This window comes from Diabrotica virgifera, chromosome 10 (assembly GCF_917563875.1).
Source record: "Diabrotica virgifera virgifera chromosome 10, PGI_DIABVI_V3a".
Classification (NCBI taxonomy): domain Eukaryota; kingdom Metazoa; phylum Arthropoda; class Insecta; order Coleoptera; family Chrysomelidae; genus Diabrotica; species Diabrotica virgifera.
Window position 1 is genome coordinate 20,403,303 of NC_065452.1, and position 25,314 is coordinate 20,428,616.

General features: G+C 34.2%; 1 protein-coding gene across 3 annotated transcripts in view; it reads left to right on the top strand.

Moving 5' to 3' along the window:
* The window catches only part of LOC126878717 (uncharacterized), a 534,329-nt gene that overhangs the window by 100,483 nt on the left and 408,532 nt on the right, over positions 1-25,314 (top strand). The window contains exon 1 of one of the 3 annotated variants that reach the window (XR_007695745.1): positions 22,179-22,413. The exons of the other annotated variants lie outside the window; for them this stretch is intronic. The gene's annotated coding sequence lies outside the window, so the exon portion shown is untranslated. Of the gene's footprint in view, positions 1-22,178; positions 22,414-25,314 lie in introns of those variants that run through there. 3 annotated transcript variants of the gene reach the window in all.

Sequence of the window (25,314 nt, forward strand, 5' to 3'; positions counted from 1 at the left end):
AGGATCCTCTGTGCTCCTGGTCTATTTAGCGTTGTGACATTCCATATTCCCAGCATAAATTCCATATTCCGTTGCCAAAGTCGTCGTCTTGATATCCGTCCATTCCGAGGCCTATCTGAAGGTTTCGTAGTAGTACTTTTTTACAAGAATAGGTTACTGGCCTATCGCCCAACCCCCTTTTCGGAGGACCATTTCTCCCTTCCTCGTCAGCCCTGACCCTACTTTCCACTGGGATTGGTTACCCAATCTCCGGTAAGGTTGCTCAGGTTCTCCAGGGTTCACCCGTGCAGCCCAAGCCGCACTTCGTGGAGGTGAGGATAGGAATTGAGTAGTTGAGGCTAGAGATGCTAACTGGAAACAGCATCTTGTATTGCGCTTCACTACCCCATTTGAACCCCATTTTATTTGGTTATTTCCAATAAATATTAAGTATATTTATTAGAAATCTAAACGCTTTAAACGAAATTGTTAACTACCACAATGGAAAACACTCACGAAAATTCTACCAACAGATAAACAGCTACAGAAAAGGATTCAAACCCAGAATAATAGCCTATAAAGATAGGGACGGCTCCATAATTAGTAACACGGAACAGATACACGGAATAGATGGGCGAAACAATTTGAATAACTGCTTAGTGGCAATCATGAAGATGGCGAGATGGAGGCTCCCATGTGGGTGGGGAGCCACTCCCCATCAAAGAAGAAATTAAAGAAGCCATCGTAACACTGAACAATAATAAAACCCCCGGTTTGGATAATCTACCTGCCAAACTTTTCAAAAACGGCGGCGACACTCTCTTGAAACACATGCATAAACTGATAACTGCAATCTGGCAACAGAAAAAACACCCACAGACTGGAAGTTAAGTGTACTGTGTCCGCTACACAGAAAGGGAGACATGGTGGTGTGTGATAATTATAGAGGCATCACTCTACTCAATATGGCATATAAAGTGTTGTCCAATGTATTGTACAAAAGACTAACACTAATACATCAACAACGGACCAGATCTTTACATTGAGGCATATCCTTGAAAAAACCCTAGAGTTCGGCGTCGACAACTACCACATATTCGTGGACTTCAAAGGCGCATACGACTGAGTTAATAAAGTTAAACTTCTACTTGCTATGGTAGAATTCCAAATACCGCTTCATCTTGTCCAATTAACTTACACTCACAGGAGCAGATAGCATGGTAAATATCCAAAACGATTTCTCAAGACCCTTCCATTGCAAGAATGGACTAAGACGTGGATGGAATATCGTATCTCTTATTTAACCTGGTGCTATCTTTAACAAATCAGTACAAATTGTCGGATACGCAAATAGCATAGACATCATAGTTAGGTCCACAGAATCTCTGACTGAAGCAAATATATGTTTTGCACTAGGTCAAGCAACCCGACACCTACAAGAATAATAATTGACGACCTAGAATTGGAAGCTGTCGACACCTTCATATATCTAGGTTCGCTGCTAACTAAAGATACCAATGTCAGTGAAGAAATTAAAAGAAGAATAGTGTTCGCCACTTAGTGTTACTATGGTTTAAGAAGACAGATGGCCTCAAAACTACCTAGAAAAATTAAATTAACTATCTATAAAACACTAATAAGATCAGTGCTAACATAATGTTCAGAAAGTTGGTCACTTACACATAATGACCAAGAAGTGCTCAAACGTTCCGAGCGAAAAATCCTAAGAAGAATATATAGAGGGACAAAAGAACAAAGTTTGTGGCGCAGGCGTTACAACTTTGAGTTGTATAGAAGTTTTGGAAAACCTGACGTTGTAAAATTCATTTTCATGGCAGCACACCTTAGATGGATAGGGCATGTAATCAGGTGAGGAGAGGAAGATGCCATAGTCAGAAAATTTTTTAACCGAAGAGGGCCGATGATATGACAACGAGCAAGAGGAAGACCAAAACTTATGTACCAAGACAACTTAGAGAATGATTTAAAATCTATTGGAATTCGAGTATGGAGAAGATTTGCCAGAGACAGGGGCGAATGGAGGATTGTTCTGAAGAAGTCTTTGGCTCATAAAGAGCTGTGACGCCATGGATGATGATATTTATTAGAAAATAGAACGATTGGTACTTATAATAAAATATAATTTAATGTCATAATGTCACTGTCAGAAATGAAAACCGTATGCAACTTGTTTAAAGATTTTATTCAAGAACTGTTTAAAAGAACAAAACATAACAAGCTATTACTTAGTTCAGAAACCTTCTTCTCTGTTAATACAATCGACGTAAGTCAAAATGTTTCAGAAGTAGGCTCTTTACCTCCAGGTGTCAAACATGTATGACATCGGTGCTGAGTAAATCTGTTTTTTCTTTTGGGGCAAAAAACATCGAAGTTTCGCATTCGCATTATTTGTTTCGACAGCTTCAACTGGAATGGGTTAATTTCCCAGAACATTTCTAATTTTGGCCTTAGCGGAATTGACACTGATGTAATTCTTCACCGACGAATAATATAAATATGGTGCTTCGTAAGTAGCTTGGCAAGGTCTGTAAGATATGTTATTCGTTTGAGCTTGGTGTTTGTGTTGCTGTAGTAAATAATTTGTGAATTTAAGAGCGAAAAATAATTAAAGGCCAACGGTTGCTCACCCTTTTCTGTAATTGGGGGAAATTTCTCCCCTAACAGGATCCCAAATTAAAGAAAAAAATTATTGAAACATAAAAATATATTGGCTGACATGAAACTTAAACCACAGACAGACAAATTCAACCTAATAAGCACGCTAGTTAGGAAAATCAAGGGAACTTAATGCATGTAAGTTATTCAGCCTTGTGATGGATGACCGAAGTTATCTTTAACGTTTGCGTTAAAGTTACGATAACTGACGGATAACTATGTCCATAACTATTTACGTTTTTTATTATTAGTTATTTTTCATCTATATTTGGGTGTCATATGCAGCAGCCTAACTTTTAAACTTAATTACTAGGTACTAGGTAGACTATGCAATTTGCAATTTATTTAAAGTTTGCAATTGATTAACTGTTTAACTTCATTATTATTATTTTTTTTAATTTATACTGACGATTTATGTAATTTTCGTAAATTGAATTGTTATTGTTTTGTTTTCTTGACTTTTTGTAAGCTTTGTCGATAACATTGTACAATTTTTCATGACAATAAAGCATATTTCGATTCTATTCTATTCTACGTACCGGGTGTCCCAATAAGAATGGCTCTCGGCCATATCTCAGGAACCGTGTATAGTAGAGCTTTGAAATAAAAAATTTTATAACAAAAGTTGCCTCAGGAAAAGCCTGGAAATTATTTTCATAATTGTGGGACCACCGCTAGAGGGCGTAATTGAATATCAAAAATTAAAAAATCTAAATTTTACAAAATTTTCCTAATGAAGGGGCACTGGAAATCCGATCGTCGTATTCTTCATAAAATTCTACGCATATTTGATTTGACAAGTTTAGGTCTACCTTTGGAAATAAGAGGTGGGGGTGAGTGGGAACCTTGTTATGAAAAACTGGCTGTGAGTCCGGTTCTGCTTAATAAAATTTTGCAAACTTGGTCTTGTTGAAGACAGATCTTTTTCGTCAATGTAAAAGTTATGATTTCGAACCAACTTACTGAGTAATATGCCAGCTAGAAGGCGTTATTTAATTTTTTTCAGAAATCTAGTGTTCCTTGGAAAATATTAAATACAAATAAGCATTTTTAATACCATATTACAAAATTAGATAAAATTAGCAACCGAATAGCGAAAACCGCATGTTAATATCTTTTTTCTATCTCGAGATATCTTACAAAACGTGTAAATTTAAAAACATAACTGTTACTGTCACCGGTGAACGAAATTCATTAAAAGTAGTGTGCTATGGAAACAACAAAGAAACATTTTCCAGCTGTCAACGTATATTAGGTCTTTTCAACGCTTCTCATTTGTTTCGAGCCTCGTTCATATCTCGTATATTAATATTATACACATATTATACGGCATATGACAGAGGCTCGAAACAAATGAGAAGCGTTGAAAAGCCCTATTACAAAGAAATAAAAACAACTATTTAGTGATGACATAAACGTTCAAATTTTTGCCCATCATTTTCGTTGCAAACATTTACTCTTTCAAGAGTAGATTGAACAGCAGTCTCAATTTCTGCTCTCAATATGCTTTGAATGGCGTTTAGTATTCTCTGGATAATGTATTCGAGAGTAGTGTATGATGGGCAACAATTTGAATATTTAGGTTGTCACTAAGCAGTTCTTTTTGTTCTGTGTTATATTTAATTTTAATGGTATTGTTTTTCTTTATATTGTTGTTTTAATTAATTATATTTTTATACGTTGACATCTGGAAAATGTTATTTTGTTTTTTTCCACAGCACACTACTTTCCATTAACTTAGTTTACCGGTGATAGTAACAGTTATGTATAAAATTTACACGTTTCTCGAGATATCTTGAGATAGAAAAAAGGTATCGACATGCGGTTTTCGCTATTCTATTGCTAATTTAATCTAATTTTATAAAGTATGATTAAAAATGCATACTTGTATTTAATATTTTCCAAAGAAAACTAGATTTCTGAAAAAAAATTAAATAACGCCTCCCAGCTGGCTTATTACTTATTGGGATGGTTCAAAATTATCACGCTTACATTAAAGAAAAACATCTGTCTTCAACAAGACCCAGTTTTCAAAATTTGATTTGGCAGAACCGGACTTACAGCCATTTTTTCATAACAAGGTTCCCACTCACCCCCACCTCTTATTTGCAAAGGTAGAGTTAAACTTGTTAAATCAAATATGCGCAGAATTTGATGAAGAATACAATAATCGGATTTCCAGTGCCCCTTCATTATGAAAATTTTGTAAAATTTAGATTTTTTTATTTTTGATATTCAATTACGCCCTCTAGCGGTGGACCCACAATTATGAAAATAATTTCCAGGCTTTTCCTGAGGCAACTTTTGTTATAAAATTTTTTATTTTAAAGCTCTACTATAAACGGTTCCTGAAATATGGCCGAGAGCCATTCTTATTGGGACACCCGGTACATTCGGTGTGTCGTATCCGTCACCGTTATGAGATAGTTATTTCTTAAACCTTAAAAAAGAAAGAACATTTGAGTAACAAAGTTTGAAATAACAAAGATAACCTTATGTAGAAATAGTACAAGTTGAAGTGAGTGCGAGAGATTGATCGGAACATGGCACAGGATGGGAAGATAACCATAAAATCAGCGTTGCTAGAGTTGGTACAATTGTACCAATTTGATACAATTATTAACAACCAAACTTTTGATACTAAAGTATCCTAAAGTAAAAAACCTAAAATTTTGTGATATAAGAAATTTGCTTCAAATAACATTAAACGACGTTTTTTTTTAGTTTTTGTACAAAATGTGTTGGTTTAGTACATTTTGTGTCACTATTCCAGTCATTCCAGTGCATTTACAAAAATTTCTCTGGCAACACTGCATAAAAGTAGGTATGGTTCTACTTTAAATCCCTATGTTTATAAATTTCAACTTATATCTCTCGATTTGATTTTTGTATGATTTTTAAAATTGTATTACCCTTCTATTCTTAAATTATTAGCTTTATTTTCCATTTTGATTTATTGATTTAATTTTATTATTTACGTGTTTTTAATTGTTACCTTAGGTCTATATTTTTGATATTTTTAATTTTGTGCTGCTTTATATTTGATATTAAATTTGATTCATTAAATTAATAAAATGCCGCACAAGCTCCTGGGACAACCTGAAGCAGCGTTCTACGTTAAATTAATATTCACTTGATTTCTATCTAAAAACAAATCAAAACATAAACCTAACCTTAAATCCTTACATAACTACAAAGTTATCTCATCGCGTATTATCAGTAACGTCGGGTTATAAATTGACAGTTGATATATCAGATAACTCGAGAACTGTCAAGACATAACGCAAGTAGTTAAGTTAAATATGATACATCACACCAATTCGATGATTATAACTTAACTACAGGATAACTTTACGTTATAACCCGGTCTACAGGGTGTTTGGTAAAGAATGGGCCATAGCATAACATTAGGTTCCTGAGGTTAAAATAGGCCGATTTAAGCTAACTTACCTTAGTACAAAGTTTATAATAACCGAGATACAGGGTGTCAAAGTTAAACTTATTTTTAATTTATTATTGAATATTTCCTGACAGGTATAAGACAACAACATGAAATTTGGTATGTGGGGGTTTTTTGGGTCGAGAAAACTAAATTCCCTACCAAAAATTATGTATTGCCCACAGGGCGCCACATACGCCTTTCAGCACTCATTTATTACGTTCAATTTTTTTATCCCTCACTCTGTATAATTTTGACATTAAAATTTTTATTCTCCTATTAGGTTTACTTAAAAAAGGTATACTTCTTGCATCGCCCTAAACTCAGCCGTTTTCGAGATAAACGCATTTTAAATCTGCGATACACCATAATTTTTAGCATATCATTGTAGTTACACCCGAAAAATAACTTAAAACCATAATAATTGTGATAATTCTCAAATTTATGTCACTGCATCGCAAATTCCATTTGAAGAAATTTGCGATACCTTTTTGGATAATTTTATGGTTATTTTTCTGGTGTAACTACAATGATATTATGCTAAAAATTATGTTGCACCGCAGATTTAAAATGCGTTTATCTCGAAAACGGTTGAGTTTAGGGAGATAAAAGTAGTATACCTTTTTTAAGTAAAACTAATAGGGGAATAAAAATTTTAATGTCAAAATTATACGGAGTGACGGATAAAAAAAATTGAACGTATTATATGAGTGCTGAAAGGCGTATGTGGCGCCCTCTGGGCAACACATAATTTTTGGTAGGGAATTTAGTTTTCTCGTCCCAAAAAACCCCCACATACCAAATTTTGTGTTGATATCTCATGCCTGTCAGGAAATATTCAATCATCATCATTCTCTTTGCCTTATCCCTATGCGGGGTCGGCTTCCCTAATTGCATTTCTCCACACAATTCTATCTTGGGCCATATCAATGTTAATCCCCTTTACCAACATGTCCTGCCTTATCGTCTCCCCCCAGCTCTTCTTTGGTCTTCCTCTCCTACTCCTTCCAGGAATCTGCACTTCAGCTATTCTTCGTATTGGGTGGTTAACGTCTCGACGTTGAACATGACCAAACCATCTTAACCTATGCTCTCTCATTTTGGCATCAATTGGTGCCACACCTAGACTTCCCCTAATATACTCATTTCTAATTTTATCCTTCTTTGTCAGTCCACTCATCCATCTAAGCATTCTCATTTCCGCCACATGCATTCGCTGTTCCTCTTTCTTTTTCACTGCCCAACATTCAGTTCCGTACATCATAGCTGGTCTTATGGCTATTTTATAGAATTTTCCCTTCAGCTTCATTGGAATTTTTCTGTCACACAACACACCACTCGCTTCTTTCCACTTCATCCATCCAGCCCTAATTCTACTGCATGCATCTCCATCTATTTCTCCATTACTCTGTAATACCGATCCTAGGTACTTAAAACTATTGCTTTTTACAATCATTTCACCATCCAAAGATACCATTTTATTTGTAGTAGCTCCATCTTTAAATGAACATTCCAAATACTCTGTTTTTGTCCTACTAAGTTTTAAACCTTTTTCCTCCAGAGCTTGTCTCCACTGTTCCAGTTTTTGTTCTAAGTCTCTTTCACTATTTCCTACTAACACGACATCATCAGCATACATTAAGCACCATGGAATGTTACCCTGTATTTTCGCTGTTATCTGGTCCAAAACTAATGAGAATAAATACGGACTAAGCACAGAACCTTGATGCAATCCTACTTTCACATGAAATTTATCAGTCTCTCCCACACCTGTCCTAACACTAGTCGTTACTCCCTCATACATATCCCTCACAATCTTTACATATTCACCAGGGACTCCTTTCTTATTGAGTGCCCACCACAGAATCTCTCGAGGAACTCTATCATATGCTTTCTCAAGATCAATGAATACCATATGAGCGTTTGTTTCTTTACTCCTGTATTTTCCCATCAACTGCCTTATAATGAAAATTGCATCTGTTGTTGATCTATCCTGCATAAAGCCAAATTGATTCTCGGATATTTCGGTTTCTTCACGTATCCGTCTATCAATTACTCTTTCCCATATTTTCATGGTGTGGCTAAGCAGTTTTATAGCCCTGTAGTTTGTACATTGTTGTATATCTCCCTTGTTTTTGTAAACAGGTACCAGTATACTGCTTCTCCATTCGTCTGGCATTTGTCCAACTTCCATAATTCTATTAAATAGACCTGCTAGCCACCTTGTTCCTGTCTCTCCAAATGCTCTCCATACTTCCCCAGGAATATGATCTGGCCCTACCGCTTTTCCTTTCTTTATTTTTTGAAGCGCTTGAGCCACTTCCTCGTTGGCTATTTTGGTGACCATTGCTGCTACTGTCTCCGTTGACTCTACAGGCTGTCTGTCAAATTCTTCATTTAATAAGCTGTCAAAGTACTTTCTCCATCTCTTTTTGACATCCCTTTCGTGAACTAGTATTTTATTATTTTCATCTCGGATACATCTAATCTGATTAAAATCTTTTGCTTTCTTTGCTCTCTGTTTGGCTATTTTATATATCTTCGTTTCGCCTTCCCTGGTATCAAGTTGATCGTATAGGTTTGAATACGCTTCTGCTTTAGCTTTTGCTACTGCTACTTTCGCTTCCTTTTTGGCGACCATATAGTTTTGAAGATCTATGTCCGATCTGGTTTCTTGCCACTTTTTATATAATTTTCTCTTCTCTTTTATGTTTCCTTGTACTTCATTTGACCACCACCAAGTCTCTTTATCTTCAAACTTCTTTCCTGACGTTTTCCCAAGTATTTCAATAGCCGTCTCTCTAATAATATTGGCCATTTTTCTCCAAATCGTGTTAGGGCTTCCTTTCATGTTCCAACATATTTTTTCTACTATTCTTTCCCTGAATAGACCTTCCTTCTCATCTTTTAGCATCCACCACTTGATTTTTTGTGGTCCTCTCCGATATTTTTGTTTAGTTTCGCTTTTTACTTCGATGTCCAGAACAAGCAGCTTATGTTGTTGGCTTACTGTCTCACTAACTATTACCTTGCAGTCCTTGCATTCACGTATGTCTTCTTTCCTTATCATGAAGTAGTCTATTTGGGATTGATGTTGTCCACTTTTGTAGGTAATAAGTTGAGTTTCTCTCTTTTTAAAGAATGTGTTAACAATCGCCATATCCAATGCTGTTGCTAATTCTAGCATGTCATCTCCAGCTTCATTTCTAGTTCCAAAGCCTAATCCCCCATGTATTGTTTCATATCCTGTCTTGGCTTGGCCCACATGTGCATTGAAATCACCTCCTATTATAACTTTCTCCTCCGCTGGAATATCACTCAGTATGTCTCCCAATTGATCATAGAAAGCTCTTCTTTCATTCTCACCCAGACCTGTTTGAGGAGCATACACACACACAACATTCAATACCTCTTTATCGATTACAAATTTCACTGACATCATTCTATCACTCGTTCTTACAACATCTACTACGTTATCTTTCATTTCACTATCAGCAATTATACCAACTCCATTTCTAGTGTTACTACTCCCTACATACCACAATTTATATCCATCACCTAGTTCTTTCGCCCTTTGTCCTTTCCACCTAGTTTCTTGAATACAAGCAATTTGAACTCTTCTTCGTTTGAGCGCATCCACTAACTCCAGACTCTTACCTGTAAGACTACCAAGATTCCAAGACCCTATCCTGATTTTTCTAACCTGCAATGGTGTTCCCCCTGAGATAGTCCTCACCCGGAGATCCGAATGGAGGCTCATTTTACTTCCGGAACATTTTACCTCAGGAGATGCCATCATTTCAGTATAAGTTTTATTTCGTTTGGAGAAGGTCTTTTCATTATTATGGCCTGAAAAGATTTTTGGATATTTGATGCCTGAATGCCTTTTCTATCAGCACCATACCCTGCCCTGTCCTGCACGTTTAGCCAATACACCACCAATGCAACCAAAGTGCAGTATTACCCCACACCCGCCTGCATTTTTCTGTATAGGCCAGGATCCCTACTGTAAGGACTGCCCTATAAGCCAATGTATTGTTGCCCGTATCCCGCCACTAGGAGGCACGTACTTCATTCGGGATACGTCAGGAAATATTCAATAATAAATAAAAAAAAAGTTTAACTTTGACACCCTGTATCTCGGTTATTATAAACTTTGTACTGAGGTAAGTTAGCTTAAATCGGCCTATTTTTACCTCAGGAACCTGAGGTTAAGCTATGGCCCATTCTTTACCAAACACCCGGTATATAGACATTTGAAAAATAACAAAAATTGACGGAGAGCCAAATGTTGGTGGAGAGCTAGAGTATACCATAACAAATAAAGTTTTAAAAGTCCCCATCGATCCCATGTGTGCAACAAAAGTTATTCGGGGTCAAAGGTCAAAATTTGAGATTTTTTGGATTTATTTCGAAAACGGTAAGTTTTATCAAAAAAGAACCATAAACCAAAGTTGTAGATCTTAAAATTCTCTACAAAAATACTCCTTGCTATTTTTTTCCTAAGAGTTGCCATTCCTGAGATATCGCGATTCTAAGAGTCACATTATACATGATATGCACACGTTTCCACACCACCTGTGAGGTAGTGTACTCGGCGCGTTTTTTACAGTGGTTTCCCCTGTAGGCCTACTTCACTAACTGTTTTGACAATATTAGGATAATTTCAGGAAACAATACCGGTCAAGTTCTAGATATTACCTTATTATTGATATTGATTATTGATATTGCTATTGATTATTAGGTTAACTATTGTTTTGATTTCTTTAGATATTTTAATCAGATTCATATTCTTGAAGGTCTACTTCAACAGTCAAGTCTTCTTCGATTTCATCTTCTTCCTCATCCTCTTGGTAGATGTTCAATTGAATGAGTCATTGGTCTCTTCATTAAAATCACAGGAGTCTTCCTCTGTTGTACTAAACTGGACATTTGAGCAAGACTAACCTTGGCAGTTGGTATGCGGTAAAGAACACAGCGACCCGACATTACATCCACATTTGGCACTACAACAATAGTGTTAAGGAGTTTTTCTGGAGCAGGTGGGAGTAAGGTTTTAATCGGTTCCAGAGTATTATCTATTAATTTCCAACCCCAGTCTTCTGGATTCAGTTTATTGCCTAGCCATGTTTGAACTTTCGGTTCAACTATCGGTATTTATCAAGACAACTAATTTTTTTGGAGCTCCATAAACTGCAAGAAGAAAGCGAATTCCTTCCGTAATTATTGTTTGCGGTGTGGAATCAAGTTCTGTAAAAACTTTACAGCAGTCAGTCAAATATTTTTTTTTTCGAATAATTTACGTACTGACGTTTTGCCCCTTCTGTACATTGCTGACGTAGTGTCGCAGCCGGTTATCACATGTAAAAATAAAATATATATCTCTGTTCGCTGTTAAGCCCTTCCAGGTTTCAAAAAATAAATAATTTTATCTACTGGAGTTTTTACAGTAAGCAGTATGTACTAACAAATCAACATCTTCACCAACTACAATTTTTGTGTTTGTTGCCTTAAATTTTTCAATTGCTGTCTCAAATATAAGGACATCTGCGTCATTTTTAGCTTGTTTCACTTCGATATTCGCAGCTGTTAATTTGTCAGTTAACATGGAAAGGAAACGAGATTTATTATTAATGTTAGCGAAAAATTGTTGTTGATTCGCTGGAACTGTTATATTTTCATCAAAGATAATCTCGGAACCAATGATGTTTTTGTAGTTCTACGTACGACGTTACTCTGCAGCTTTATTATTCTTTGTCGAGTCACTGTAGCAATCAAATACCACTGTCACTGTAAGCCCGTAATGTCTGCTAAATGGTAGACGCTTGTACTTACCTATATCGTTGATTGCTGTATTGAGGGTTACCCATATTAATATTTCAATCAACGCATATATTCACTTGAACTGAACCTTTAGCACTAAAAGAAACAGATAATATGAACAAGACCTACGGACAATACTGTAGCCATTGTTTACAATAGACAATCTGTTCTTTTTAAAACAATGGTATAGCCAAATGTTTTTCAAGGCCACGTGGATAGAGGAAATTCAGTTTGGGACTGATTAATTATCTTTTGAAGAAATATTTTCAGAATAGTATAATATATTATAATAAAAGAGTCACAAATAGGCATTTATACTTGTCTTAAGTGCCACATGTATATATGTGGCTTATATGTGCATAATATAATGTATAAAGTAACTTTTAAAATCGCGATATCTCAGGAATGGTAACTCTTAGGAAAAAAATTGTAAGGACTATTTTTGTAGAGAATGTTAAGATCTACAACGTTGGTTTGAGGTTTTTTTTTTGATAAAACTTAACGTTTTCAAGAAAAATCCAAAAAATCTCAAATTTTGACCTTTGACCCCGAATAACTTTTGTTGCACACATGGGATCGATGGGGACTTTTAAAACTTTATTTGTTATGGTAAACTCTAGCTCTCCACCAAAATTTTGCTCTCCGGCAATTTTTGTTATTTGCCAACTATTTTGATGTCTAAGTTGACCGGATTATTATAGTTAAAGTGAGTGATTCATCACAGGGCTGATTATTTATGTCTTTTATGTAGTATGAGTTTATCTTTTTTATATTTTTTGGTTGGTGTTGCATTGGAAGTTCTCCCTAAGGTAAATTTCCCCTCCCTAGACAAATGTCTAGATCCGCCACTGTATCTTACTGTTCTAAATAAAAACCTAATTTTCTTTTCAGTTTCTTACTTTCTTTTAATTTCTTAATTTAACAGTTCCAAAAGTTTATAAAATTTTGTTAAAAGCATTTCAAAAGAAATCATTAGTAGCTGATTGATTTGCAGTAAAGAGGTAATGTTTAATGTTTACTTTACAAACCTATTAACCGAGATCTAAACCTAACCGATCTCGGCAATCTAGTAGCACATGTCATGACCAGATGCCGGTAAAGGCTTACAGGAAAACTAACAGTGAATTTACAAATTTGGACTTTAAGCCATTACGTTACAAAGAGGATATTCCGCGCAACAACTGATATTAATGTAGCCGCTGTATAAGGTATTTTTATTTTAGAACAAGCCGCGATGCGATATTACAAAAAAAACTACACTATTTAATTCAGTCATGGGGGCGACTGAATTCTAGTAGTTTTTCTTTGCAGAATATTAGTTACCTACAGATTATATTCTGTATTACAGTACAGAAATTAACTGTATTGGTGTATGTGTATGAGTAAGCGAAATGCGAAATTTTTGATTACACATTGAGTAAATGTCTACACTGTTTCAGTCATGTATAAAACTAATGAAATATTAACTTAGTCGATGTATTATTATAATATAAAATTTAATTATATTTCAAAATTAAAATGAATAATTATATTATTTGGATACGATTAAAAACAAATTTAATGAATACCTACTAATATACAAGTATATTATATTATTATAAGTACAGTGTGGGTAATATTAGTAAATACCCATGTTATAGAGATTTTTTAAACGCTTTTCTTTAGTTCAATAGTTTGCGTCAAATCTTTAGACGTGAATTTGACTGCCTTTTCTTCAATGCAAATGAATGAAAATTTGCAGACATATGCATCCGCGGGAACAATTCACGAATAGTCAATAAAATTTTTTTATGTTTATTAATTGTTTAAATAAAAAAACGATTTTAAAGAAAAATGCCTTAATTCTCTTGTTTTTTACAATGAAGAAATTTGAAACTTTTACAGATTGTAGCTAAATAGATGAACTATACATAATTTCACTTTTTACGTTAATTGTTGGCGTTATGCTTCATAAATAAACAATAAAATTTAAAAATTTTGCCGATTCCGACTCCTTTTCATGTTGTTACATCATATGTTTTATACATATATTTTAATAAACATGACGATATATTTTAAGCTTTGAAAAGTGTAAGACTAAAAAGTAAAAAATAAAAAAATATGAAAAATTTTTTTTTAAGAAACGCTTTTCTTTAGTTACGAAAGACTAAAGTTAAAAATATTATAAAAAAATCAACTACAAAGCAAAAAATAAAAACAATTTAAACTCAAAGGATTATTCGAAAAAAACACATTCGTTAAAGAAAAGCGTGGGGCGAAAACCGTTTATTCAATCAAGACGCGCCCCACGCTTTTCTTTAACGAATGTATTTTTTCGAATAATCCTTTGAGTTTGAATTGTTTTTTTTTTTGCTTTTTAGTTGCTTTTTTATAATATTTTTAATTTTAGTCTTTTGTAACTAAAGAAAAGCGTTTCTTAAAAAAAATTTTCATATTTTTTTTATTAATTCTTAATATTCTTATATAATATACAGTGTGGTCCATTAAGGGTGCAAAAAACGGGATTTTTTTAATTAATCCATTTGATAAGCATTTTTATAAGGATTTGAAATATAAATATTATACTTTAATCGAGGGTTTTTTCAACTGTACCTCTACAGTATTATAAGTTATGCATTTGTCTTGTTTAATCCTTTCAGCCCCACTTTTGTTACGTGGAGTAAACGGAGTTGAAATCGTAATTTCTGAGCTTTTTTGTATGTAATTAGGTTACGCAAACAGGTTTTCATAAGATTTTTTTAGATTTGACATTGACAGATGGGACATATCTGTCCCATTGGTATTGTTAACTGGGACATATATATCCCTGTGGTAGCCTATGAAAAAAGGTCCAAGTGTTGTTGTCTCTGTCTCATAGTTTTGTCGCTCTCGTCATCAGTCTCAAAACGGTCCGGTTCACTTTCAATATCTGAAAGCTTATCGGCTAAAGATTGAAGAACACAAGAAGGACAAGAACAAGACAAGGACCACACCACAAATAAGGAAATAAGGACCAAAGAAAAAAAAAAAAATCTGAAGTTGACAGGACACCTGGTTGTGCATTGCCTTGAGCAAGACGCGCATAACCAATAACATGTACTGGGTAAATGATTAAAAAATCGAAACCCAAAAAAAAAGGAAGAAGAAGATGATGAATTCAGTCGCCCCCATGAGTGAATTAGTATATTTTTTGTTTTTGTAATATCGCAGCCGGGAAACCAAGGTTTTTTGCGGATGTTATAATAAAAAAAATTTTTAGAGAATAATTTTTTGCAAGCTTGTGCACTTATCTAGTTTCAACGTTTTAGGCAGATACCTTGATATTCCCGTGGGTGGCTTTTGCGCTAGGGAATGATGGTGGGGATTGGTCAATATACTTTTCCAACGGAAAGAAATGGCAGAATTGAAGGAATACAATAACATCTAGCAAACGAATGGGAAAGATACTTGACGGAACTGTTTAAAGGAAAAGAAAATAATAGTCAAAACAATAACCTACCTGAATTAAGACACGAAATAGAAATCAGTTTTCAGGAAGTAAAGATAGCCATAAACTTAATCAAAAATAGAAAGTCACCAGGACCAGATGGAATAACCAACGAGCTTCTAAAATACGGAGGAGAAAGTATAACCCTAGAGATGACAAAAGTATACAAAATTAATATTGCACTGCAAGATACCAGACGCATGGAGAAACAGCATAATGATACCAATGTTCAAGAAAGGAGACAAAGAAAACCCCAACAATAATTATAGAGGTATAAAACTACTGAACACCGCACTTAAGCTAACCACAAAAGTCCTAACCAACAAAATCAATAAACTAACAACTTTATCAGATGAACAACACGGATTCACATCCGGAAGATCCTGCGTAGACGCCGTATTTGTACCGAGACAAATCACAGAAAAGGCCATCGAGTACAATAAACCAGCCTATCTGTTTTATAGACCTGACAAAGGCTTTCGATCGCATCCAAGTCGAAGACTTCTTACACTTACTCTATATAAGAAACATACCAAATACTAATCAATATTATGCAAACCATCGAGAACAACCACTGTAATAATCGAATACAGGCAAAAAATGGAAAACTAACACAGTCTATACTAGTATAAAGCGGAGTCTGACAAGGTGACTCGTTAAGCCCATTTCTCTTTAATATAATAATGGACGAAATAATAGAAGCAATGCGTAAATGTCATGGATACAGAATGGGGAACAAAGAAATCCAAATATTATGTTATGCAGACGACGTCGAATTAATCGCCGAGACAGAAGACGATCTCCAAAGATTAACACACATATTCAATACAACAGCTAAGAAATACAATAGGATAATATCAGGAGAAAAAACCAAATGTATGACAACACCTAAATACCCACTACGATGTAAAATCGAAATTGATGGGAAAATAATAAAGCAGGAAGCAAGATTTAGATATCTAGGAATATATATAACCAGTTACGGAGATGTGGAAGAGGAAGTACGACAACAAAGCTTAAAATCAAGTAAAGCGGCGGGATCTCTTAATGACACAATCTGGAAGAACAAACACCTAAGAAAAGACACAAAAGCAAGAATCTATAAAGCAGCATTTAGACCTATATTGACATACACGGCGGAGACATTACCTGACACATCTAAAACGAGACGACTACTAGAAACAACAGAGATGAAAATACTTCGACGAATATCAGGGAAAAGTCTGTTGGATAGGGAGAGAAGCGAAAACATAAGATCATGCAATGTAGAAGACATAAATGGATGGGTGACGAAACGGAAACAGGAGTGGAACGAACACATTAGTAGAATGGGAGAGGATAGGATAGTACGAATAGCACGAGATAAGTCACCAAATGGATGAAAAAGTATTGGCAGACCAAGAAAAAGATGGTGCGATAATTTAAACAGTTTAGGAGGCTAATATTGAAGAAGAAACAGGCCTAAATACAGGAAAATAAAGCCTACATACAAGAAGAAAGAAGGAGAAGAACAAGGTCAATATATCAATCAACAGTAATTAATTAGCAATAAAATATGCCGCCAAGATGGGCCCTGTAGCACTTTTCCTTGTCGAGATATAGCCCTGACGCTGCTAGCTTTACCGTAAAGTTAGCATACCCATTGTTTCTCGGAAACGGCTACAGCAATATTTTTTTCTTTCCGTAATCAATTAGCAATAAATTATAGCCTTGGTCTGAATTTGCGCTGATAAAATAAATATACAGCGTGTCTACTTGAGTTGGAAACATATGGGAAACTTTTTTATTATTAATTTTACGAAAAAAAGTTATTCTTTATAAAAAGTTCTGCATGCCCCAAAACCTAAGATTCAATTATCAGATATCAAATTTTCTCAATATTATACGAGGTATGTCAAAAAATATGAATTTCGGCTAAGGGTAAAGTACCTTTATTTCTCTCAATATCGAAAATTCTTATTATGAAAAGTTGTTTGGAAATAAAAACCAAGCTCAAATATGTAATTACATGCTTCTAATTGGAAAAAAATATTTTCCAAATTTTTCTCAAATTTATTGATACTAACTTCGTTTTTATTCATTACACATACGATAACTCTTTTATTATTACTTTTACGAAAAAAAGGTATTCTTTATAAAAATCTCTGTATGCCCTAAGACCGAAGATTCAACCAACAGATATGACATTTTATTAATTTTATACGAGTTATGTCAAAAAATATGAATTTCACTCAAGAGTAAAGTACCTTTATTTTTCACAATATTGAAAACGGTTATTAAAAAAGTTGTTTAAAATTAAAAACTATGTGTCAATATGCAATTACATCCTTCTAATTGAAATACTGTGAAATATAAAGGTGCTATAATATTGAGCGAATTTCATATTTTTTGACACACCTCGTATAAAATTAATAAAAGTTGATATATCATGGTTGTGTCTTAGATTTTAGACCATGCAAAGTTTTTTATGAAGAATAACTTTTTTTCGTAAAATGAATAATAAACGAGTTATGATATTTGTAATAATTAAAAACGATGTTGGGTATCCATAAATTTGAGAAAAATATTTTTTTTTCAATAAGAAGCATGTAATTGCATATTTTATCTTAGTTTTTAATTCCAAACAACTTTTTATCATAAGAATTTTCGATATTGAGAGAAATAAAGGTACTTTACCCTTAGCCGAAATTCATATTTTTTGACATACCTCGTATAATATTGAGAAAATTTGATATCTGATAATTGAATCTTAGGTTTTGGGGCATGCAGAACTTTCTAAAAAGAATAACTTTTTTTCGTAAAATTAATAATAAAAAAGTTTCCCATATGTTTCCAACTCAAGTAGACACGCTGTATGTATGTTAACTTTACCGACATTCCCAAGTCGCCTATTCTCGAAAAAAAAAATGAATTTATTTCATATTTTCCCCCTCAATGTATGAGTATATTAATGAGTCAAATAGACCAAGCCGGTCCTGTTGACACCAATGATCAATGTTAACGAAATTGTGAAACTCGTACAATAATTTTTAACTTGTGCTGTACTGAGAGTACATAATCACACATTAATCACTTGATAACCACACATACTTTCAAAAGTTATGCATCACCCCTCGTATTCACGATTTTTACACTTTTATAGATCGGAACCCTTATCACATATTTAATAGGCAGTTTTCGTATTATCAACTACCCCGTTTTGGTTTTTTAATTTTATTTAAATACCTATTTAATTGATCTGATTTTGCCAACCTAGACATGTTTCCACCACCTCCAGTGGACTCAACAACTAGAAATTAATTTAATAATATGTAATAATTAATAAAAGAATTAGAAATAAAATTTTTAGTTTTCAATTTCTTATTTATTAAAAACAGTATCTATCTTTTTTAAAACAAGAAATAACCTATCAACGTTATGGTGCCTATTTTTTTGTTTAAATGATCTATAACAGTAGTTTCTGAAAATAGTTAATAATGTTGTTCTGAAGCTATTTATTTGTGGCATTTTTGTAATTAACTATTCTAAATGGGAAATAAAAAAATATGAACAATTTTTTTAAGAAACGCTTTTCTTTAGTTATGAGTGACTAAAATTAAAAATATAAAAAAATCAACTAAAAAGCAAAAAATAAAAAAATTCAAAATCGAAGGATTATTCGAAAATACCTGTTAGTCAGATTAAATATACAAAAATGTCACACATTCGTTTAAAAATTGAAGCAATCTAACACATTCGTTAAAGAAAAGAGTGGGGCGCGTCTTCATCGAATAAACGGTTTGAGGATAGATACTTTTTTACTTTTCGCTCCCCACGCGTTTCTTTAACGAATGTGTTAATTTTTTAGATGTTTTCAATTTTTTAACGAATGTGATATTTTTGAGTTATTAATGTCTAACAGTTTTTTTCGAATAATCTTTAGAGTTTGAATTTTTTTTATTTTTTGCTTTTTAGTTGATTTTTTTATAATATTTTTAATTTTAGTCACTCGTAACTAAAGAAAAGCGTTTCTTAAAATTTTTTTTCATATTTTTTTATTTTTTACTTCTTAGTCTTACATTTTTCAAACATTAAAATATATTGTCATGTTAAAAAAAGGATGTATATGATAGACACATTTTTTGCATTTATTTCAACATTTGATACATACATTGTTAATTTTCTGTAATTTATTCATACATTTTTTAAATCAAAATCATTATTTACACCTATTACAGTTTTCTGTCTTTCAATCTCTTCTAATGATTTACTACTGCACGGTGTAGACCCTGTTAATTTCTCGCGAATTACAAATTCTAATGTTAATTGTAGCACGAAACGTCTCTACCGGTGGTTTTTCTAAGACTACGTTAAAAACACGAATTTTTTTAATTCGAGTTTTGGTTGAAATTTTGTTTCTTATCGTATTGAAATTTGACACGATTAAGCGCCGATGTTTATATAAACAAAGATATAAGCGTTCAAAATCGTCGACGCTTAGGATGTTTATAAACATGATGTACAAACATGAAAAGTAGTCGGAATCGGCAAAAAATTTGAAACTTTATTGTTTTTGTATGAAGCATAACGTAAACAATTAACGTAAAAAGTGAAATTATGTAAAGTTCATATAATTAGCGACAATCTGTAAAAATTTCAAGTTTATACATTGTAAAAAACAAGAGAATTTAAGAATTTTCCAATAAAATCGTTTTTTTTTATTGAAACAATAATCAATGAACATAAAAATTTTTTTATTGACTATAATAATAATAATATTTATTCATCCTTTAAGACATACAATGTATAGGACATGTCATTAGTTTTACAAACAAACAAACAATAAAATTAATACATTTATAAATTTTATAAACATTTTAAGGTAGATAGAATTGATAACATTTAGGTAATATTTCTGTCCGAAACAAACTCTTCCACAGTATAATAACATTTGGTAAGCAATAAGCTTTTAATGAATTTCTTAAAGAAATATTTATTCATTGTTCTATATTTTTTTGGTAAAACGTTAAACAATCTAATGCTCATATACTTTACTGACATTTCAAATTTACTCGATCTATGACCAGGTACACTCAGCCTCAGCAAGTCGCCACCTCGCGTCAAATAATTGTGGAAACTAGAATTTCTGTCATACATATATGAATATTATCAACAGCATATAGTAACATTCTGAAGATATAAATACAGTAGAGCGTCGATTATCCGAACGTCGGTCAACCGAACGACCGGTTATCCAAACTCCCGACTCCCGCGTCCCGCACTTAAGTACTGAGCAAGCGTTAGAAATTAACGCTTAAAATATCTTAAATTTTGTTCAATTGTGTATCCAAAAATATGTTGTTGCAAATACTGCACTTTTTTGTTTAATTGCTATTGGTCATTATCAAGGTATAAACAAATATACAGTTATATAAATATGGTTTTTATTCACTTGTGGATAAATATGTATGACAATCTCAATATAATTCGATTATCCGAACAAATCGGTTTTCCGAACGACCATGTCCCCCAAATAGTTCGGATAATCGACGCTCTACTGTACATGGAAAACTTAAAATATTATTCTTAATAAATATGGGCCTACAGCTCTCAAGAGGTCTAATTCCAAACATTTTTCGTATTATACGTTTTTGTGTTATAAATATTCTGTCACTGTTGACTGCGTTCCCCCATAAAACTATGTTGTAACAAAGTCTACTATAAACAAGGCTGCATTTAACAGCGCAGAGATGGGTATAATATTTTTAATACGGGATAATGCATAGTACGACTTATTAAGGGACTTACTGAGCATGTCTATGTGAACTGACCATTTTAATTTTGAGTCGAGATGGATACCTAAAAATTTTGTATGATTTGAGGAATCCAGTAGTACATTGTTAAAACTTAGGTTTTACAGGATTTACAGAATTTAAGTTATTAAAATATATTACTTTTCGTGTATTGTATATAATAAAACAATAATTCGTCCCACAATAACGTATGGAAGCGAAACATAGACTCTGAATCAGCGGGAAACAACAAAATTACACTGGTAGTTGAAAGAAAGATACTGCGGACTATCTATGGGCCTTGCAGAGAAGAGACAACAGGAGAATGGAGAAGAAGACACAATGATGAACTCCAGACAATATACGGAGATGAAAACATAGTACGCTACATTAAAGCAAACAGAATACGATGGGCGGGTCACGTACTAAGATCAGTGACGAAAGACTTCTAACCGCCACATTCTGGGAAAGGCCCGATGGAAAAAGGTCAGTTGGTCGCCCAAGAAAGAGATGGAAGGACGCAGTAGCCAGTGATCTACGCAAAATGGGAGTACAGCAATGGGAAATAGCTGCTCAGGACCGACAACAATGGAGGGAAATAGTAAATGCGACCAAGACTCACATATAGTTGTAGAGCCAAATGATGATGATGATGATGATGATTCGTGTATTGTTACCGCGAATGCATATAATGTCTGCAAATGTTCCTTTATTTGCTTTGAAGAGAAGGCAGTCAAATTAACGTCGTAAAGATTTGACCCAAACGATTGAACTAAAGAAAAGCGTTTAATAATAAGCCACAACTTAATAATATAATTAATAGTTAATAATATCGAAAATTTTGAGTGATGCATAACTTTTGAAACTATGTGTATTAATTCAATTGTAGTAGACTTTGTTGGCTCGTTTTAAATTATGCAACAAGTCCGCACCTGCATTATTGATAAACCTAATCAGTTGCGATTATATCGTCAACATGTATCGATAATTGAGATAATTTTGGTAGAAATAAATAGTTACATCAGTACTAAATCCGACTCGATTAAACGACGGCTTCATAAAAAAACGATCGATTTAACATTGATAAAAATTAAAACTTAGATAAAACTAAAACTTTGTTGTGTTTCAATTTTTGATTTTGTAGTGTCAAGTGGTCTGAAAAGTTGGAGATAGTGTTGACAGTGATCTATGTGTTTCAGTACTTGTATCCCTTTGATGCCAGTTGTCCTTGCAAAGATAACATCAAGTCAATTATATGGGTTCGTATATTAAATTAAGCTGTCAAATTAGAATAATTCACAAAATAACAATATAAATATTTCTATTATTTAATATTTATATAATTTACTTATTACAGTAAACATCTGCATTGAGATGAAGCTTTGTTTTGTAAACAATTGGTCCCAGTTCGGATGACATTTCATAATATTATCATTAAAGGGCGGAATTTATGCATTTAAATGCAGCCAAAATATGCGCATATGTATGTCTTGTTTGCCTTTAAAATATGCACTTATATGATTTTTTTTGACCAAATATGCATACTGGTATGCAATATTTTTTATACTGGCTGCCCCCTGTAAGATGTTGGATGGATTCTTGAGCTTGACGCCCATACCGGCATTTGTCGTTTTGGACTTAAGGATCTTTGACAATACACTGCAGGTAATTTCTAGTTGAAATAACCTGATCCTGAATGGCAAGTAGGAAACCCTCTGTCTAAGGAAACATCTTTCCTGACATCAACCAATAGTTTGACGCTGAATTGTCGACATGTTCTTGGCTAACCTCATTCAGATGCCCCCCATGCAGAGGCTTACCCATCCAGGTGCGCATTTTTTCTTGCTTAGACTGGTGGTTTATACACATTTCTTGTTCTCTCAGTTTAAGCGGTGTTGTGTTATCTACTGCGCAGATTGCGCGATGTAAAGTAGATGTCTCAGCCTGAGCCTGAAAATAAGTTCTTAGATTAGCAACTTGTTTATCCAGTTTCTCACCTATACCCATGAGTCCTCTTCCCCCTAGATATCGCGGTAATGTTGTTCTCTTTACTGCACTGTGTGGATGATGTTTTTGTGCGTTTGTTAGAAGTGTTCTTGCTTTTCGCTGAAGACTCTCTATATCCGTTTTTGACCATTTTCTAACACCAAATGAGTAGCTAAGCGCGGAAAAGGCATACGTATTTAATGTCTTAAACAAATTTTTACTATTAAATTATGACCGATTTACCTCTTTCTCACTCTTCGTAGGAACTCGGAAGTTAGTTCGGTTTTCATTTGTTTATGATCCATTTTCCGCGCTTGCTTTACTCCGAGATATTATACATGTCATTTTCACCCATGGCCTAGATGTTTTGGTCATCTTGCATATCGAAACCTCCGGGCTGAACCTTTCCTCTGACTATATTTAGAATACGGCACTTGTCCAATCCAAAGTGCATGCTGATGTCATTTGAAAAAGTTTCTACAGTTTTTAGCATCTGATCTAGGTGGTTTCGACTCGAAGCCATTAATTTCAAATCATCCATATACAACAGATGATTAAACTTCGCCACAATAGTATTGTTATTTTTGATGTTAAAACCTGAGTCAGTGGAGTTCAGTAGCTGAGATAGTGGGTTCATAGTTAGGCAGAACCAAAGTGGGCTCAACGAGTCCCCCTGGAAAAGCCCCTGGTTATTTGGTATATCTTCAGTTTAGATATTGTTTTCACCAGAAGTTTGAAGGTGAATTTTATCTTATTTTAATAATACTTTAACTATATCTTATACCAGATTTAACCATACAGCCCACACTCCCTTTAAGGTGAAAATTCACTCATCCCAGATGCCTAGGGTATTAAAAGGATTGAGCTCTGGTGGGACTGTTTCCGTGTTATCGAGCCCTAGGTGACTTGGTACGCCGGAGTATCTCACAAAAATTTTCGTACTCATCTGGACGACGAGAGTAGCACAGCTTTCTGCATAGTCTTGTAAAGATTTTCATTTAGACCCAGCTTTTTGAGGTTTTCTATGAGGTTCTTTGGAATGACTCCAGTAGTAGAAAGAATAGGTAATAGGTATTGTCTGGGTACTTTCCATTCTCCATTGTCTCCTTATTTGTATTTCGAAAACTCTATACTTGGCGATCTTTTCGTTGTGTTTAACACGCAGCTTATTGTTGCTAGGTATCGCCACGTCTATTAATGTTGTTTGCCTAGCAAGTCTATTAACTAATAGTATGAGATCTGGTCTATTGTGTGCCACTGTTTGGTCTGTGAGCACAGTGCGATCCCAGTATAGCCTGTAGTTGTCGTTTTCAAGTATTCTATCAGGGATGTACCTATTGATAATAAGGGAGATCGTCAGTATGGAGAAGTCCAAGTTTGCTAGCTAGTTCTTGGTGAAGAATCTTTCCTACTGAGTCATGACGTTCTTTATAATCAGTTCCGACAAAGGCCTGGCAGCTTCCGGTAAGATGGTGGATGGATTCTTGGGCTTGATATCCATATCGGCATTTGTCGTTTTGGACTTGAGGATCTTTGACAATATACTTCAGGTAATTGCTAGTTGCAATAACCTGACCCTGAATGGCAAGTAGGAAACCCTCTGTTTCGGGAAACATCGTTCCTGACGTCAACCAATAGTTCGACGTTGAATTGTCGACTGTCGACATGTACTTGGTTAACCCCATTCACATGCCGCCCAAGCAGAGGCTTACCCATCTAGGTGCGCATTTTTTCTTGCTTAGACTGGTGGTTTATACACATTTCATGTTCTCTCAGTTTAAGCGGTGTTGTGTCATCGACTACGCAGATTGCGCGATGTAAAGTAGATGTCTCAGCCTGAGCCTGAAAATAAGTTCTTAGATTGGTAACTTGGTTTTCCAGTTGCTCACCTATGTTCATGAGTCCTCTTCCCCAAAGACATGTGGTAATGTTGTTCACTCTAGTGCACTACGTAGATAATGTTTTTGTGCCTTTGTTAGAAGTATTCTTGCTTTTCGCTGAAGACTCTCTATATCCGTTTTTGACCATTTTCTAACACCAAATGAGTAGCTAAGTGCGGAAAAGGAGTACGTATTCAATGCCTTAAACAATTTTTTACTATTAAGATATGACCGATTTACCTCTTTCTCATTCTTCGTACGAACTCGGAACTCGGAAGTTAGTTCGGTTTTCAT